The sequence below is a fragment of the Ailuropoda melanoleuca genome, chromosome 3 (assembly GCF_002007445.2).
Source record: "Ailuropoda melanoleuca isolate Jingjing chromosome 3, ASM200744v2, whole genome shotgun sequence".
NCBI classification, from domain to species: Eukaryota; Metazoa; Chordata; class Mammalia; order Carnivora; family Ursidae; genus Ailuropoda; species Ailuropoda melanoleuca.
In genome coordinates, this window is record NC_048220.1 from 44,480,482 (window position 1) to 44,496,531 (window position 16,050).

The 16,050-nt window shown below is 37.8% G+C and overlaps 1 protein-coding gene across 10 annotated transcripts in view; it reads left to right on the forward strand.

Moving 5' to 3' along the window:
* ERBIN (erbb2 interacting protein) overlaps positions 1–16,050 on the forward strand; it is a 124,364-nt gene that overhangs the window by 24,356 nt on the left and 83,958 nt on the right. Inside the window, exon 1 of one of the 10 annotated variants that reach the window (XM_034656291.1) lies at positions 10,835–10,882. The exons of 8 other annotated variants lie outside the window; for them this stretch is intronic. The gene's annotated coding sequence lies outside the window, so the exon portion shown is untranslated. Of the gene's footprint in view, positions 1–10,834; positions 10,883–12,185; positions 12,228–16,050 lie in introns of those variants that run through there. One more of the 10 variants, XM_034656292.1, reaches the window with a different exon arrangement.

A 16,050-nucleotide genomic window follows, 5' to 3' on the forward strand; every position in this document is an offset into this window, starting at 1 on the left:
TTTTTTCTGGTCTTTGCTCGTGGTTTCTTCTTTTCTTGAACCCAGGAAAAAATATACTTAGGAGGAAATTCACCTTAGGAAGTTAGGGCCTTGTCTTCACTATGTGAATTTGCATTTTAATAGAGGTTGATTTTAGAGGGTCCAGAAAATATAGCTAATGAAATTTCAAGCAGTGGCATTTGTGTCCAGGATTCTCAAATCAGGTCATGTGTTTCAACAGGTTTGATTCATTTTCTAGGACAGTGTACACACTGCATAAAAACATATTTTATTTATAGATCACTTCATTTAAAACATCACATAGAGAGCCAAAGAAGTAATTACCACATTGAAGTGGCAGGTGGAATGAGAAGTCTGTAGTAAGGTAAAATACCTCACCCCAGCAAAGGATTTGACTGTCTGGCTTCTTTACCATAGCATAGTGTTTCCAAAGTTCATCCATGTTGTATAATGTATCAGTAGGTAAATCTCTTTTTATAGCTGAATAATATTCCATTGTATGGATATACATTTTGTTTATCCATGAATTAGTTGAGGGGTATTGAATTGTTTCCACTTTTTGGTCACTGTAGATAATACTACTATGAACTTTAGTTACAAGTTTTCCAGAGAGAGTATGTTTTCACTTCTCTGTTATATACCTGTGAGTGGAATTGATGGATCATATGGTAACTGTGTTTAACTTTTTGGAGGAATGCCAAACTTTTTCAAAAGTGACTGTACCAATTTACATTTCTATCTGCAGTGTATGAGGGTTCCAGTTTCTCCACATCTTCCCTGGCGATTGTTATTGTCTGTCTTTTTGATTATAGACATCCTTAGTGCCAGTAGAAGTTTATTTCATTGTAGTTTTGATTTGTGTTACCCTAATGACTGATAATGTTGAACATCTTTTCATGTTTTTATTGACCATTAGTATATCTTTGGAGAAATGCCTCTTCAAATCCTTTGCCTGTTTTTAAGTTTTGTTGTTTGTCTTTTTATTGTTGTAAGAGTTCTTTATGTATTCTGGATACGATTCCCTTACCAGATATGTGATGTACACATGCGTTCTCTCATTCTGTGCGTTGTCTTTTTCACTTGCTTGATAGGGTTGATATTCTTTTAAATTTTATAGTATTTTATTTTTTATTTTATCTTTATTTTTAAAGACTTTATTTATTTAGATGAGAGAGAGCACAAGCCAGGGGAGAGGCAGAGGGAGAGAGAGAAGCAGACTCCCTGCTGAGCAGGGAGCCCGATGAGGGTCTCAATCCCAGGACCCTGGGATCATGACCTGAGCTGAAGACACAAGCTTAACCATCTGAGCCACCCAGGTGCCCTTTCTTTTTAATTTTAATGTTAATGTTTCTAGTATTTATTTTATTTTCATGAACGTGATGTAGATGTTTGGTTTTTTTATTGAGAAATTACTCTGTTTCTAGTTTACTAGGATTTTTGTCAAGAATGAATGTTGTCTTTTATTAGATTCCCTTTTGGCATTGTCAAGAAGATCGATTTTACCTCCTTTTCATCTGTTTGTATGATGTGCTGTTAATAGATTTATTCTCTTAGCATTCCTAGAATTAAAGTCTTACTACTGTATTTGAGTTTCTTTTATATAATTTGGGATTTTTTGAAGTATTCTTGAGTATAGATGGCATATTGATGCAGTATGGTAACTTTGATAGGTATTGTATAAGAATTATATTGAATTTGTAATATGAATTGAGAACTTTTTCATATTTCCTCTGAGCCCCGAATCTTGTGATCAAATTCCATTCTTTTTAAGTTTGTGAGTGCATAGGTGCTTAGTGTCTTTTAGGGTAGTGACTTATTGATAAATCCTTAAGTTTCATCCATGATTTCCTATTTCCTGAAACCATTTCATAATTTATTTTTTTCTAGTAAGTCATGCAAAATTTTAAACATCACTATATGTTGAATTTAGTAAATTATTTTTAAATTACCTTTTTTGTTCTGTAATATATGATAAAGATCTACATTTACTCCAAAATACAGAAATAATTTTTATCTGTGGTATTATATTCCCATTTTGATTCCTACTGGTGTGTTTTCTATCTTTAGACTTGCTGGAAAATTGTCTCTTCTTAATGTTTGCATTCTTCTCCAGGTGACCCTTGAACAGCAGGGGTTTGGGGGTGCTAACCACCGCACAGTCAAAAATTGAAGTATAACTTGAATCCCCCAGAACTTAACCACTAATAGCCTACTCTTGACTGGAAGCATTATTGATAACATAAGTAGTTGATTAACAAAAATTTTGTATATATATGTATTATGTATTGTGTCCTTACAATGAAATAGGCTGGAGAACAGAAAATGGTATTAAGAATATCAAGAAGGGAGCCTGGGTGGCTCAATCGGTTAAGCGTCTGCCTTCAGCTCAGGTCATGATCCCAGGTCCTGGGTTCGAGTCCTGCATTGGGCTCCCTGCTTAGCTGGAAGTCGGCCTCTTCCTCTTCCTTTTCCCTTCCCCTGTCCTCCCTGCACGTGCTCTCTCTTTCTGTCTTTCAAATAAATAAATAAAATCTTGAAAAAATAGAAGTAAAAACTTTCTTTAAAAAAATTATAAGAGAAAATACATTTATAGCACTGTATTGTATTTATTTAAAAAATCCACTTATAAATCCACTTGAATATGTGCAGATCGAACCCATAGTGCTGAAGAGTCAACTGTACTGCCACCAAAACCAGAACTGCCTTGTGGATTCAGTCATCATGTTTACTCTTTCTCTTTTCTGAATGACTAATTCCTGCTTTTTTCTTTATATTCCTCCACTAAATGGAGACATACAGCGGGGAGGTGGATATGTGGTTGATAGTGGTCTGGTCTGCAGTGTAGCAGGCAGTTCTGGTGTGCAGCATCACATCCTCTTGGCTCACCCCTGACTTTAACTGTAGGTGCAAGAAACAGTACCATAACAGTGCAGAGAGTCACCTTAGGATGTCCTTCCCAGTGAAAGGAAGCCCCAGCGATTTCTCTGCTATGGGAAGCCAGCTATTACAGAAAGCAAGCATAGGCTGGTAGCCAGTGAAAGTTAATGTCCGTAGAGGCAACCCTTAATCAGTGGCAAACAGGAGCAGATGGAGAACAGTTTATCTCTCTTCCTATAGGCAGACATTCTAAGAGATTGCCTGTGTGCTTCTCAAGAAGTTTAAGTAGAGTGAGACCCTGTTGTCCTTAGGAATGACTTTGACAATATACCATTCCTTATACTGGCTTTTTCTTCATCTCTGCCTTACTCTTCCTGCTCCCTCAGGTCATTTCTTGGACAGGGAATGTCCTGTACTTAAGTCCTTACTTAAGCCTTTGCTTTTGGGAGAACCCAGACTAGGACAGGTATCATTGGAGTACTTATTATTTAAAGAGTTGATAAGATTTCAACACTCGAAACTGGATGATCATCAAGGATATGGGGAAGAAGACCAAAATCTGTGTTGTTGGTCACTATAATGTTTAAAGTGGTTGGCATTAAAGAGGAGCAACTAGGAAAGGAGACTGAAGCATAACTAGTGGTGTAATAACAAAATTAGGAGCATGTGATGTCTTGGAAACTAAGTAAAGAAAATGTGTAAAGTAGTGGGAACGATGCTCCTAATGAAACGAGTCAGGTGAGATGTGAATTTAGATTGAATTTGACAGAGTGTGGGCCATTGATGAACTAGGAAGAGTACTTTCCATTTAAGTGACAGGGACAGAAGTATGATTAGAGTGGGTTTAAGAACAATTGATGAAATAATTGAGGACCGTGTATGTAGACAACATGTTTGGAATTTTCCTGTAAAGGGGAGCAGAGAAATACGTTGGAGCAGAGAAATACGTTGGTAGCTGGAGAGATATACTAAGGGAGAGGTCCTTTTTTTTTTTTTTTTAAGATTTTATTTATTTATTTGAGAGAGAGAGTGTGCACATGAGCCAGCGGGGAGAAGGAGAAGCAGACTTCCCACTGAGCAGAGAGACGAATGAGGGGCTGGATCCCAGGAGGCAGACACTTAACCAACTGAGCCACCCAGGCCCCCCGAGAGAGGTAATTTTTAACATCAGAGGAAAAATACACCTACTTGGTATAGCATATTGCTGCACATGGTCAAAATCACTTTGTTCTATTCCCAGCAGGGCTTCCCAGATGATGCTTAATGATTTCAAGCATCAAGAAAAAGTTGTTGTTAGTAGTCATTAGCAGAAACTGAGGATATTGGGTGTTACTCTAGCATGGAAATGAATACTAGGAAGTAAAAAAAAAAAATAAAGGAATACACACAAGGAAGTTAATCCACCCACAAGATTGTGTGTTATGAGGAAGAGTTGAGATCTACTCAAGACTGTATGAAGAAGCTATTTCTAGGTTTGAAATAAAGCCGAGATTTACTTTCCCTATCACAATAAGCAACATCACTGTGAATATACATCTGTGATATATACTGCCCCAAATGTCTTTTTTTGCACAGCTTTTATTGGCCTATTGTTGAAAATTGCAGAATCAACTATAGTGTTAGAAACAGTTGAATGAACACACAGACCTCCAGTATTCCTTTTCTGCACCATTTCATCTTCCCAAAGTTTGATTATGAGCCATATTGAGCTGCTCTCTTTCCTGATCCTCCCTGTACTTGCTCCCTTTGATTTTAGAATAATCTAATCTTAGCCTTTCAGAGTTAAGTAAACAAACTCTTTTGGGGATGTTTGCATTTGTAGTCTTATTTCTAATTGCGGAATGAAATACTTATTTTTGTAAAAATAACCAGGCCCTCTTCTTCCATAAATTAATGTCATTTCTCCTAAACTGAGACAGAGGAGAATTCCAGAGACTTTTCCTCTATCTTGACCAAGTTTACTTGACAAAGGAGGGAGTCAGGCTACATATCTTCTGTGGGACTATCTTTTCTATAAATAAAACAGTTTCATCTACACTGGAAATGCCCTGATATTTCTGCTTCTAGTTAGGCAATAGGAGGACACAGAAAACCTTTGGTTCCCTGGTAAGAATAAGAAAAATCTGGAAACAAAGGATCCTGCTTTAAAAAAAAATATGGGGGCGCCTGGGTGGCACAGCGGTTAAGCGTCTGCCTTCGGCTCAGGGCGTGATCCTGGCGTTGTGGGCGAGCCCCACATCAGGCTCCTCTGCTATGAGCCTGCTTCTTCCTCTCCCACTCCCCCTGCCTGTGTTCCCTCTCTCGCTGGCTGTCTCTATCTCTATCTCTGTCGAATAAATAAATAAAATCTTTAAAAAAAAAAATAATAAAATAAAAAAAATATGGCTAGCAAAAATCTGTGAAACCAAGAAAGCCTTAGTGAACTAAATATCACAGATAATGAACCTCTCCTGGGTGAGTCAAGAGTGCGACAGCTTCCCTGCCTGGGGACACGTGACTGGTCAGTATAGGATAGAGAAGCAGACTTGCCGTAAAGACAAAGACTGAAGTGATGAGGATAACTCATCCAGTTTTTTGAATGACATTGTGGGCTTTGTGAAGGGATGGGAATCTGACAAGAGCCCCAAAGGCAAAATAAATCACTAAGCCTGATAATTCCATCCACCTTGAATTTTGTCATGAAGCAACAGTAGAGGAGGAGGTCTTGAAAAGCTCAGAGAAGCGTGTAGTCCTGCAGATTCAGTGGTTCTTGAGTTGTGGGACTCTGCTGGATTCAAATCTAAAAGCAAACTGAACAAAAAAAAACTTGGAACTGCATCCCAAATTCTCTCTACCCCAGATGATGACAAGATCAAAAATGTGGCTGTCTTTGGGGGTAGAAAAGTTGTAAGTTGAAGTGATTACAGATGAAATCAATCTAATTAAAACTGCAACCAGTCCCAGCTCATATAGATTTTTGCTGGGAATATGAATTACCAGTCACCTGTCCTGAGAGAAGAGTGTAGACTTTCTGGGAAATAAAGAAAACTTACCAAAACAATATTGTGCTTAATTTATTAACTTGACTCTTACAGCATCTAGAATACTATGAAAAATTGTGAAACCTACAAAAAAACAGGAAAATGTGATGGCATATTTAAGAGAAAATAGTTAATAAAAGCAGACTTATAGATGACCTAGTTAAGTAGGAGAGAGGGATTTTATTTTATTATTATTATTTTAATGATTTTTTATTATGTTAGTCACCATACAGTACATCCCCGGCTTCCGACGTAAAGCTTGATGATTCATTAGTTGCATATAACACCCAGTGCACCATGCAATTTGTGCCCTCCTTACTACCCATCACCGGTCTATCCCATTCCCCCACCCCTCTCCCCTCTGAGGCCCCCAGTTTGTTTCTCATAGTCCATAGTCTCATGTTTCGTTCCCCCTTCTGGTTACCCCCCCTTTCTTTATCCCTTTCTTCCCCTACCGATCATCCTAGTTCTTATGTTCCATAGATGAGAGAAATCATACGATAGTTGTCTTTCTCTGCTTGACTTATTTCACTTAGCATCTCCTCCAGTGCTGTCCATGTTGCAGCAAATGTTGAGAATTCATTCTTTCTGATAGCTGAGTAATATTCCATTTCATATATGGACCACAACTTCTTAATCCAGTCATCTGTTGAAGGGCATCTCAGCTCCTTCCACGATTTAGCTATTGTGGACATTGCTGCTATGAACATTGGGGTGCATATAGCCCTTCTAGGAGAGAGGGATTTTAAAGCAGTTTACAGGGTAGTATGTGAGGGATTGGGTATTTCAGGAGAGTAAGGCCACCCTGAAAATAAGCCAAATGAACATTGTAGAACTGAGAAAGGCAGTATCTTAAAAACAAAACAAAACAAAACAAAAAAACTGCTCAAATTGGCTTACCAGCAAATTTGTAGTAAGAAACAGACTGAAGAAAACAGTAAATTTGTGAATAAATATGAAATTCTGGTTTCTTGTTTTTATTTTTTTATTTTTTTTTAAAGATTTTATTTATTTATTTGAGAGAGAGCAAGAGATCACAGAGGGAGAGTGAGAGAAAGTAGCAGACTCCCTGCTGAGCAGAGAGCCTGATGCAGGGCTCAATCCCAGGCCCCTGAGACCGGGAACTGAGCCGAAGGCAGATGCTTACCCAACTGAGCCACCCAGGCACCCCTATTTTTTTTATTATCTTTTTTAGATTTATTTATTTTAGAGAGCATGTAAGAGCGGGGGGGGAGGGGCAGAGGAAGAGGAATTGAGAGTCCCAAGCTGGAGCCCAATGTGGGGCTTATTCTCATGACCCTGAGATCATGACCTGAGCTGAAACAAGAGTTGGTTGCTTAACTGACTAAGCCACCCAGGCTCCTGTTTCTTGTTTTCGAATTTATATAACAATTGATAATGTAAAGCAAAAAATACCATGGGATTTATAATATGTGGAAGTAAGATGTATGACAGTAGCTTGAAATATGGGAGGGAATAAATGTAAGTATAAATGATACTCTTAAATTTCTTAGATCATATGTGAAGTGACATAATATTTGAAGGTGGATTATGATGAATTAAGACTGCATATTGTGTATTCCTAGAGCAACCAAAAAACAACAACAACAACAGCAAAGAGGCCATAAAATGAGATAGTATGGGGAAAAATAGCATTATTTGAAGTCAAGAAAAAAGAGGAACAAAGAACAAATAGAAAATAAATAGTAATGAAATAGACTTAAATTAAGACACACCAATAATTATATTAAATATAAATGGTCTAAGCCCACCATCAAAACGTAAAAATTGTCAGATTGGATTAAACAGGAAGACCCAACTGTATGCTTCATACAAGTGGTCACTTTAAAGATAAATTTGGTTAAAAGGAATAGATGGGAAAAGATACATGGTATTAAAACTTACTGAAAGAAAGCTCCTGTGGCTACAATGATAATCAAGCAAAATATATTTCAAGGCAAGGATTGTTAATAGAGAAAAAGAACATCTTAAAATGATAAAAGGATCCACTGATCAAGAAGATATAAGAACCCTAAATGTGTATTCTTCAGTCTATAACAGAGCTTCAAAATACATGAGATAAAAATAGACAATTATAAAAGGAGAAATAGACGTACACTGATGGAGATTTCAGTATTTTCAGTATTCAGTAGGAAAAGAATGCATAAAATGGTAAGGATATAGAAGATGTGAACACCGTCAACCAATTTAACCTAATTAAATTTATAAAACAGTATGCCCAAAAGATGCAGAATATGACATTCAGGCAGACATGAAACACTCAGATAGATGTTTTGTGGGGCTGTCCAAAAGCTTCTGCATATTGCAAAGGCTAGAAATCATAATATATTCTCTGACTACAGTGGAATTCAGTTAGAAATAGTAACAAATTAAGGTTTAATAGGTCTCCAAGTATTGAAACAAAGACGATTCTAAATAACCCATGGGTAAAAGAATAAATCAAATGGAAAAAGCGAAAGCATTTTAAATTAGCAAAGACATATCAAAGTTTATGAAGTACAGCTTAGAGAATTTACGGTTGTAAATCTTGAAGAAGAAAGTATTAGAATCAGTTATTTAATCTTTCCCTAAGAGGAAAAAAGAAATTAAATTCAAAATAAGTGAAAGGCAGAAAACATAGAAAAAACTGAAACTAATGAAATACAGAACATACCCTAAGAAAATGAACAAAGCGTAAAGTTTCCTCTTTGGAAAAACTAATATAGCTGTTAAAGTTAGGAAGATTGATGGCTTAAAATAATAGGAATTTATATTTCTCTTGAGTTTGTGCATCAGCATTGTGGTCTTTTATCCTACGCTGCTCTATGACATCATGTTCTCTGGGCAACATTCAAAGAAGGTGAAGGTGGAGGTTTTGTTTTATTTTATTTATTTAATTTTTTTTTTGATGCAATGTTCCTTGATTCATTATTTACGTATAACACCTAGTGCACCATGCAATAACCTCCTTAATACCCATCACCGGCCTATCCCAGTCCCCATCCTCCTCCCCTCTGAAGCCCTCAGTTTTTTTCCCAGAGTCCGTAGTCTCTCATGGTTCATTCCACCTTCTGTTTACCCCCCCCCATTCTTCCCTTCCTTCTACCGATCTTCCTATTTCTTATGTTCCATAAATGAGTGAAACCATATGATAATTGTCTTTCTCTGCTTGACTTATTTCACTTAACATTAAAGGTGATGGTTTTAAATCTTCTTGAGGCATAGTTACTGTTATTTCCACAACAAAGTGCCATATGAGCAAGTCACAAGATCAGCCCGAATTCAAGTAATGGGGAAATAGACTCAGTCTTTTGATCTTGGGTGGTATAAAACACGGTGGCTGTGTTTCCTTTTTTTCTTTTTCTTATAGAGAGGGAGAGTGAGTACAGGGGCTGGGGGAAAGGATAGAGGGAGAGGGAGAGAAAGAATCTTAAGTGGTCTCCACGCCCAGTGCAACACAGGGCTTAGTCTCACCACCCTGAGATCATGACATGAACTAAAAACAGTTGGATGCTTAACTGACTGAGTCACCCAGGCGCCTCAACATGTTTCTTAAAATTTACACTGGTTAAATCAGAAACAGTGAAGGGTCTAGATTTTCCCCTCTTTCCAAGCTGGTATGTTAACCTGTCAGAAGGCACACAACCTCTAGATGAGAGACAGAGTTTATTACTCATTACAAAAGCAGCATCCAGGGCATGTCTTGTGTCAGTTACCTGAGATTTAATCTTCACAGGGCTACATAGTAAGGATCAGATGGTAACTGCACAGGCAGTAGTATGCATTGCAGAAGAGGAACCCCAAATTGGGAGACTCTGATTTTACATAGCACCACTGGCAATGAGAGTCTGTGTCATTTCCTCTGAAAGCGAGAGACAGAAACCTTATCTTTACTCTGGAATTTAAGCAGATCTTCTTGGGAGAAGATGTTGGACTGTTTTAATTTTGCTAAGCGTTATTATCTTGGAATGTCTCTTTATACAAACATATTAAATTGCCTGTAAATGACATTGCTCAGAGAATTCAGACCGTGCAGAAATGTGAGATGTTCAGGGAGAATTGTTTTCCAATACAGTGTGCTCTCTTGCTCTAATTTACTTTCCTCCCATATACAAAATTCGATCACTCCTCACTTTTTTTTTTAAGATTTTATTTATTTGTTAGAGAGAGAGAGAGAAAGAGAGAGCTCACAAGCAGGGAGAGCAGCAGGCAGAGGGAGAGAAGCAGACTCCTCTGCTGAGCAAGGAGCCTGATTAGGGGCTAGATCCAAACCTGAGCCGAAGGCAGCACTTTAACGAACTGAGCCACCCAGGAGCCCCTCTACTTTTTTTTTTTTTAAATATATATTTAGAGAGAGAGTGAGAGCATGCCAGTGTTGGGAAGAGGAGGAGAGGGAGAGAGAAACTCAGGCAGACTCTGCACTGAGCACAGGGCTTGATCCCACAACCCTGAGATCACACCTGAGCCAAAACAAGAGTTGGTTGCTCAACCAACTGTGCCTTCCAAGTGCCTTGATCACTCATGTCTCCAGAAATTTTATCCCATTAGAGTATCAAGGCTTGAAGTCCAGTGTTTTATCATCTAAATGAGGTCTAAGTACAGATGAAGCTCTGCCATTTGTAATCAGGGAAATGCAAAACAAAAATACAGTGAGCTATTTCTATGCACGTACTACTACGTAAGAAAGACTGGAGAATATCAAGTGTTGGTAAAGATGTAACTGGAACTCTGGAAGTGTTAAATGATAAAACCACTCCCGAAAACAACTTTTTTTTTTTTTTTTAAGATTATATTTATTTATTTGACAGAGACAGCCAGCGAGAGAGGGAACACAAGCAGGGGGAGTGGGAGAGGAAGAAGCAGGCTCATAGAGGAAGAGCCTGATGTGGGGCTCGATCCCATAACGCCGGGATCACGCCCTGAGCCAAAGGCAGATGCCCAACCGCTGTGCCACCCAGGCGCCCCCCGAAAACAACTTTTAAAAGGTACATAATTAAACATAGACTGTGACCCAGCAGTTTCGCTTCCATGTATTTATCCATGAGAACCAAAGCCTGCATTCTTTTAACACTTATACACAGATATTACAGCACTCTCACTCAGGACAGATTCCCTTGGCTAGGGTGTTGATTGGAAAGTAGCACATGGAGACCTCTGCTGCAGTGGTGGAAAGACTCTGTGTGTGTGTGTGTATGTATATATATGTATATATATATGTATGTATGTAACTTTTTGACCCCCTTTACCCATTTCTCCCCCCTACCCCACCCCATGCTTCTGGCAATCTGTTTTCTATATCTAGGAGGCTTTTTGGTTTGTTTTTAGATTCCACGTATAAGAAAGATAAAATGGTATTTGTCATTCTCTGTCTGACATATTTAACTTAGCCTAATATCCATCCATCCAAGTTGTTGCAGATGGCAAGATCTCATTCATTTTATGACTGAATCATATTTATGTGTGTGTGCACTGCAGTGAACATGGGGGTGCATATATCTTTACTGGTTAGTGTTTTTGTTTTCTTCAGATAAACATCCACAAATAGAATTGCTAGATCATATGGCTGGATTTTTTGGGGGGGGGAGGGAACCTCCATATTGTTTTACATAGTGGCTGCACCAATTTACATTCTAAAAGTGCAGAGGGGTTCCCTTTTCTCCACATCTTCACCAATACTTGTTATTTCTCTTCTTTCTGATAATAACCATTCTAAAATGTGAGATGTGATATCTCATTGTTTTGATTTGCATTTCCCTGATGATTAGTGATGTTGAGCATCCTTTCATCTGTTGGCCATCTGTATGTTTTTTTTTTTTTTTTTGGAAAAGTGTCTATTTAAATCTTCCGCCCATTTTTTTAATTGGATTTTTTTGTCATTAAGTTGTATATGTTCTTTATATATTTTGAATATTAGTCCCTTATGACTTGTATATATTTTCTCCCTTTCTGTAGGTTACATTTTCCTTCTGTTGATGGTTTCTTTTGCTGTACCAGAGGCTTATTTAGTATGATGTAGTCCTACTTACTTATTTTTGCTTTTGGTGTCAGATTCAAAAATCATTGCCAAGACCTACGTAAAGAATCTTCTACCTGTGTTTTCTTGTATGAATTTTAAGGTTTTAGGTCTTAGGTTCACCTTTTTTTTTTTTTTTTTAAGATTTTATTTGTTTGCGAGAGAGACCACACACAAGCTGGGGGACAGAGAGGGACAAGCGTACTCAGCTGAGTGCAGAGCATGACATGGGGCTCCATCTCATGGCCCTGAGATCATAACCTGAGCTGAAATCAAGAGTTGGACCCTTAACTGACCAAGCCACCCAGGCACCCCAGGTTCATATCTTTAATCCATTTTGAGTTAATTTTTATGTATGATATAAGATAGCGGTCACGTTTCGTTCTTTTGCCTGTGACTTTAGTTTTCCTACTATCATTCATTGAAGGGACTGTCCTCTACCCCTTGTGTATCCTTGGCTCCTTTGCTGTAAATTAATTGACCATATTTTTTTGAAAAGTGGTATTGGAATTTTGATGGGGATTGTATTGAATCTTTAGATTGCTTTGGGTAGTATAGACATTTTACTGTATTGATTCTTCCAGTTCATGAGTATGGAATAGCTTTTCATTTATTTGTGTCTTGAATTTCCTTCATTAATGTCTTAGAGCCTTTAGAGTTTTCTATATATACTATTGTCATCTATAAATAGTGACAGTTTTACTTTTTCCTTTGCAGTTTGAATGCCTTTTACTTATTTTTCTTGCCTAATTGCTCTGGCTAGGACTAGATAGCTTCACTGGTGAATATTCAAAGAAGACTTAATACTTATCCTTTTTAAACTCTTCAAAAAAAAATAGAAGAGGAGGGAAGTCTTGCCAACTTATTTTATGAGGCTTTCATTACCTTGAGAGCAAAACCAGACAAAGATGCCACAAGAAAAGAAAATTACACAGTTATATTCCTGATAAACATGGATGAAAAATTCCTGAACAAAATATTAGCAAACTGAATTCAGCAGTGCATTAAAAGAATCATATATCATGATCAAGTGAGATTTATTCCAGGGATTCAAGGATGGTTCAACATCCTTAAATCAGTCAGCATGATCTATTGCATTAACAAAATGAAGGATAAAAATCATATAATCATCTTGGTAAATGTGGAAAAAGCATTTGACGAAAGTTCAATATCCAGTTATGATAAAACTTCTCAAGAAAGTGGGTATGGAAGGAACATATGTCAATGTAATAAAAGCCATAGGTGACAGGCCCACAGCTAACATCCTACTCAGTGGTACAAAGCTGAAAGCCTGGGGCGCCTGGGTGGCTTAGTCAGTTAAGCGTCTGCCTTTGGCTTAGGTCTTGATCCCAGGGCCCTGGGATTGAGCCCCACATTGGGCTCCCTGTTCTTTAGAGAGCCTGCTTCTCCCTCTCCCTCTGTCTGCTGCTCCGCCTGCTTGTGCTCTCTTTCTCTGTGTCAAATAAATAAATAAATAAATAAAATCTTAAAAAAAAAAAAAGGCTGAAAGCCTTTCTTTTAAGATCAGGAACGATACAAGGGTGCCCACTCTTGCCACTTGCATTCACCATTGTCATTGCTGTTAGTTACAGAGATGTTTACAGTTTCCAAACTGTAAGAATCTATTTCATCATGTAAGTAATTTGTAGAAATGTAAAAATGGAAATTTCTGCAAATGTGTCACTCTTTAGTAACTTCAATATGTATGTCTACTACTTTATTCAAAAGTTGGATTAGTAGTGCCAATGTTGGAGAAAGTCTAAGCTTTCTACTGGATTAGAATCAGGCCAGTAGGGTTCAGACATTGATGTTAGTCTTATAGCCCTTAGTGTGGAACTTAGCTGTTTGTTGCTGTATATGTTGTAGGCATAGCACATTTTATACATTCAGTTACTGATTTTTGCCCTTCAGGATCACATGCTCTTACATAGCATTTATAATTTTTTTGTTGTGTAAATTTCTTACCTTTCTATTCTTATTTTTTTTGCATATCAGTATTTTCATTGTTTACTATTCATGTCCCTACCTGTAATGGGTCAATAGGGTCCATTAAATGCCTCAGTACTAAGGACAGGTATACCAAATATAGATTAGCAAACATTGTGATAGCCATGATTAAACTAAAATGACCTTAAACAACCACTGAGTGTCACCTAATAGTTGAGGAACCTTTGTTATACGTTTTAACTCTTGAACTCATATAGAAAGATTGCTTCAACATTAAAATTTCTCTCAAATCTACTTGGGTATATCATACTGATAGGAAAATACACTATATTTTTAGATCGATAGGGAAATATACTGTGTTTTTATAGTTTTTTATTTATTTATTTATTCATTTGACACACAAAAACACAGAGAGGCAGGCAGAGAGAGAGGGAGAAGCAGACTCCCCACTGAGCTGGGAGTCCAATGCTGGGCTCCATTGCAGGACCCGGAGATCATGCCTTGAGCCAAACACAGATGTTTAACCATCTGAGCCACCCAGGTGCCCTGTACCATACTATATTTTTAAAAACCTTTATAGTGACTTCACTTTTCAGTTGTTATAGTAATACCCAAGCTGAGAGTTTGTCAAAATAATAGAGAATTGGGAGGGAGAAAAGGTGGTGGTTTGAGCATAGATAGGATAAGATTGACCATGTATTGATGATTGTTGAGAATGTTGGACAAAAAGAATTGCATCAGCATTTTAAGATGGAGACTTTTGAGTTTTATATCTAATCTCCAAAATAAGAATCTCCAGAGGGGCACCTGGGTGGCTGGATTGGTTAAGCATCCAACTCTGGATTTCCGCTCAGGTCGTGATCTCTGGATCAAGCCCCTAGTTAGGCTCCATGCTCAGGGTGGAGCCTGATGGTCCTCTCCCTCTGCCCTTCCCCCCACTCTCATGCTCGCTCGCTTGCTCACTCTCTCAAACAAACAAACAAACAAACAAATAAATAAATAAAAATCTTGAGGGAAGAAAGAATCTCTAGAAAGAAGGCACAATAATCTGTATTTTTGAGAAATACCCTTTGTGAGTTTTATTTGGCTAGTTAAACCATTGCACTCAGGTATGTTTTTTGTTTTCCTCCTCATGAGCAGCTTTTTTATTGGTGGGACATCTTGCTAGGACAGTCTATGAATTGTTGCCCAAATCTCTTCATAAAAATTTACCAGTGGACTCTGCTAACTAGATTATTCCTATCTGTTTACAGATCAGATGTTGTGACTCCTGATTCATATTCTACTCTTGCTACTGCTCTCTTTTTCTAATGTCTTTTATAGCCGAACTACCTGAATTATCTGTATTTGCTATTATCAGGTTATCCTCTTTTTTCTTGAATTGCCTCCAAACATTGTTTTGTTTCTACCACTCCACATTAAATGACCTTGTTAAGATAATAAGTGACCTTTGCTACATAGTGGTAATTCCAAATTCTTATTAACATAGTTGATAACGTCTTCCTCCTTGAAACATTTTCACTTTATTTTTACAGTATCATTTTCTTTTTTTTTTAACAGAGAATCTTTTTTTTTTTTTTAAGATTTTTTATTTAATTATTTGACAGAGATAGAGACAGCCAGCGAGAGAGGGAACACAAGCAGGGGGAGTGGGAGAGGAAGAAGCAGGCTCATAGCGGAGGAGCCTGATGTGGGGCTCGATCCCATAACGCCGGGATCACGCCCTGAGCCGAAGGCAGACGCTTAACCGCTGTGCCACCCAGGTGCCCCATCATTTTCTTTTCTTGACTCACTGACTGCTTCTCTTCAGTGTCCTTTTTGGCTCTATCCTTATTTTCTGATCTCTTATTTTTGTATTATCCCAGGGTTTAATCAGTGAACCTATTCTCTTTTGTGTCTGTGCTCATGCTCCTCATGCTTTCATGTAATTTCATTGCTTTAACTAACATCTCTAGGCAGATGACTTGCAAATTTTTATCCTCAGCTTAGAGCTGTCCCCACATCTCTGAATGCCTACCAAAGATCCTGCTAGGACATCTTTCAGGTATTTTAAACTTCCATTTCTAAATACAGTTTTCGCATATCTCTTCTCTCCAACCTGCTCTTCCGTTGCCATGTTCTGTTTCAGCCTATTGGCAATTCCATTCTACCAGATTATTACTAACATAGGAGTATGTTGAATAATTTCATGGC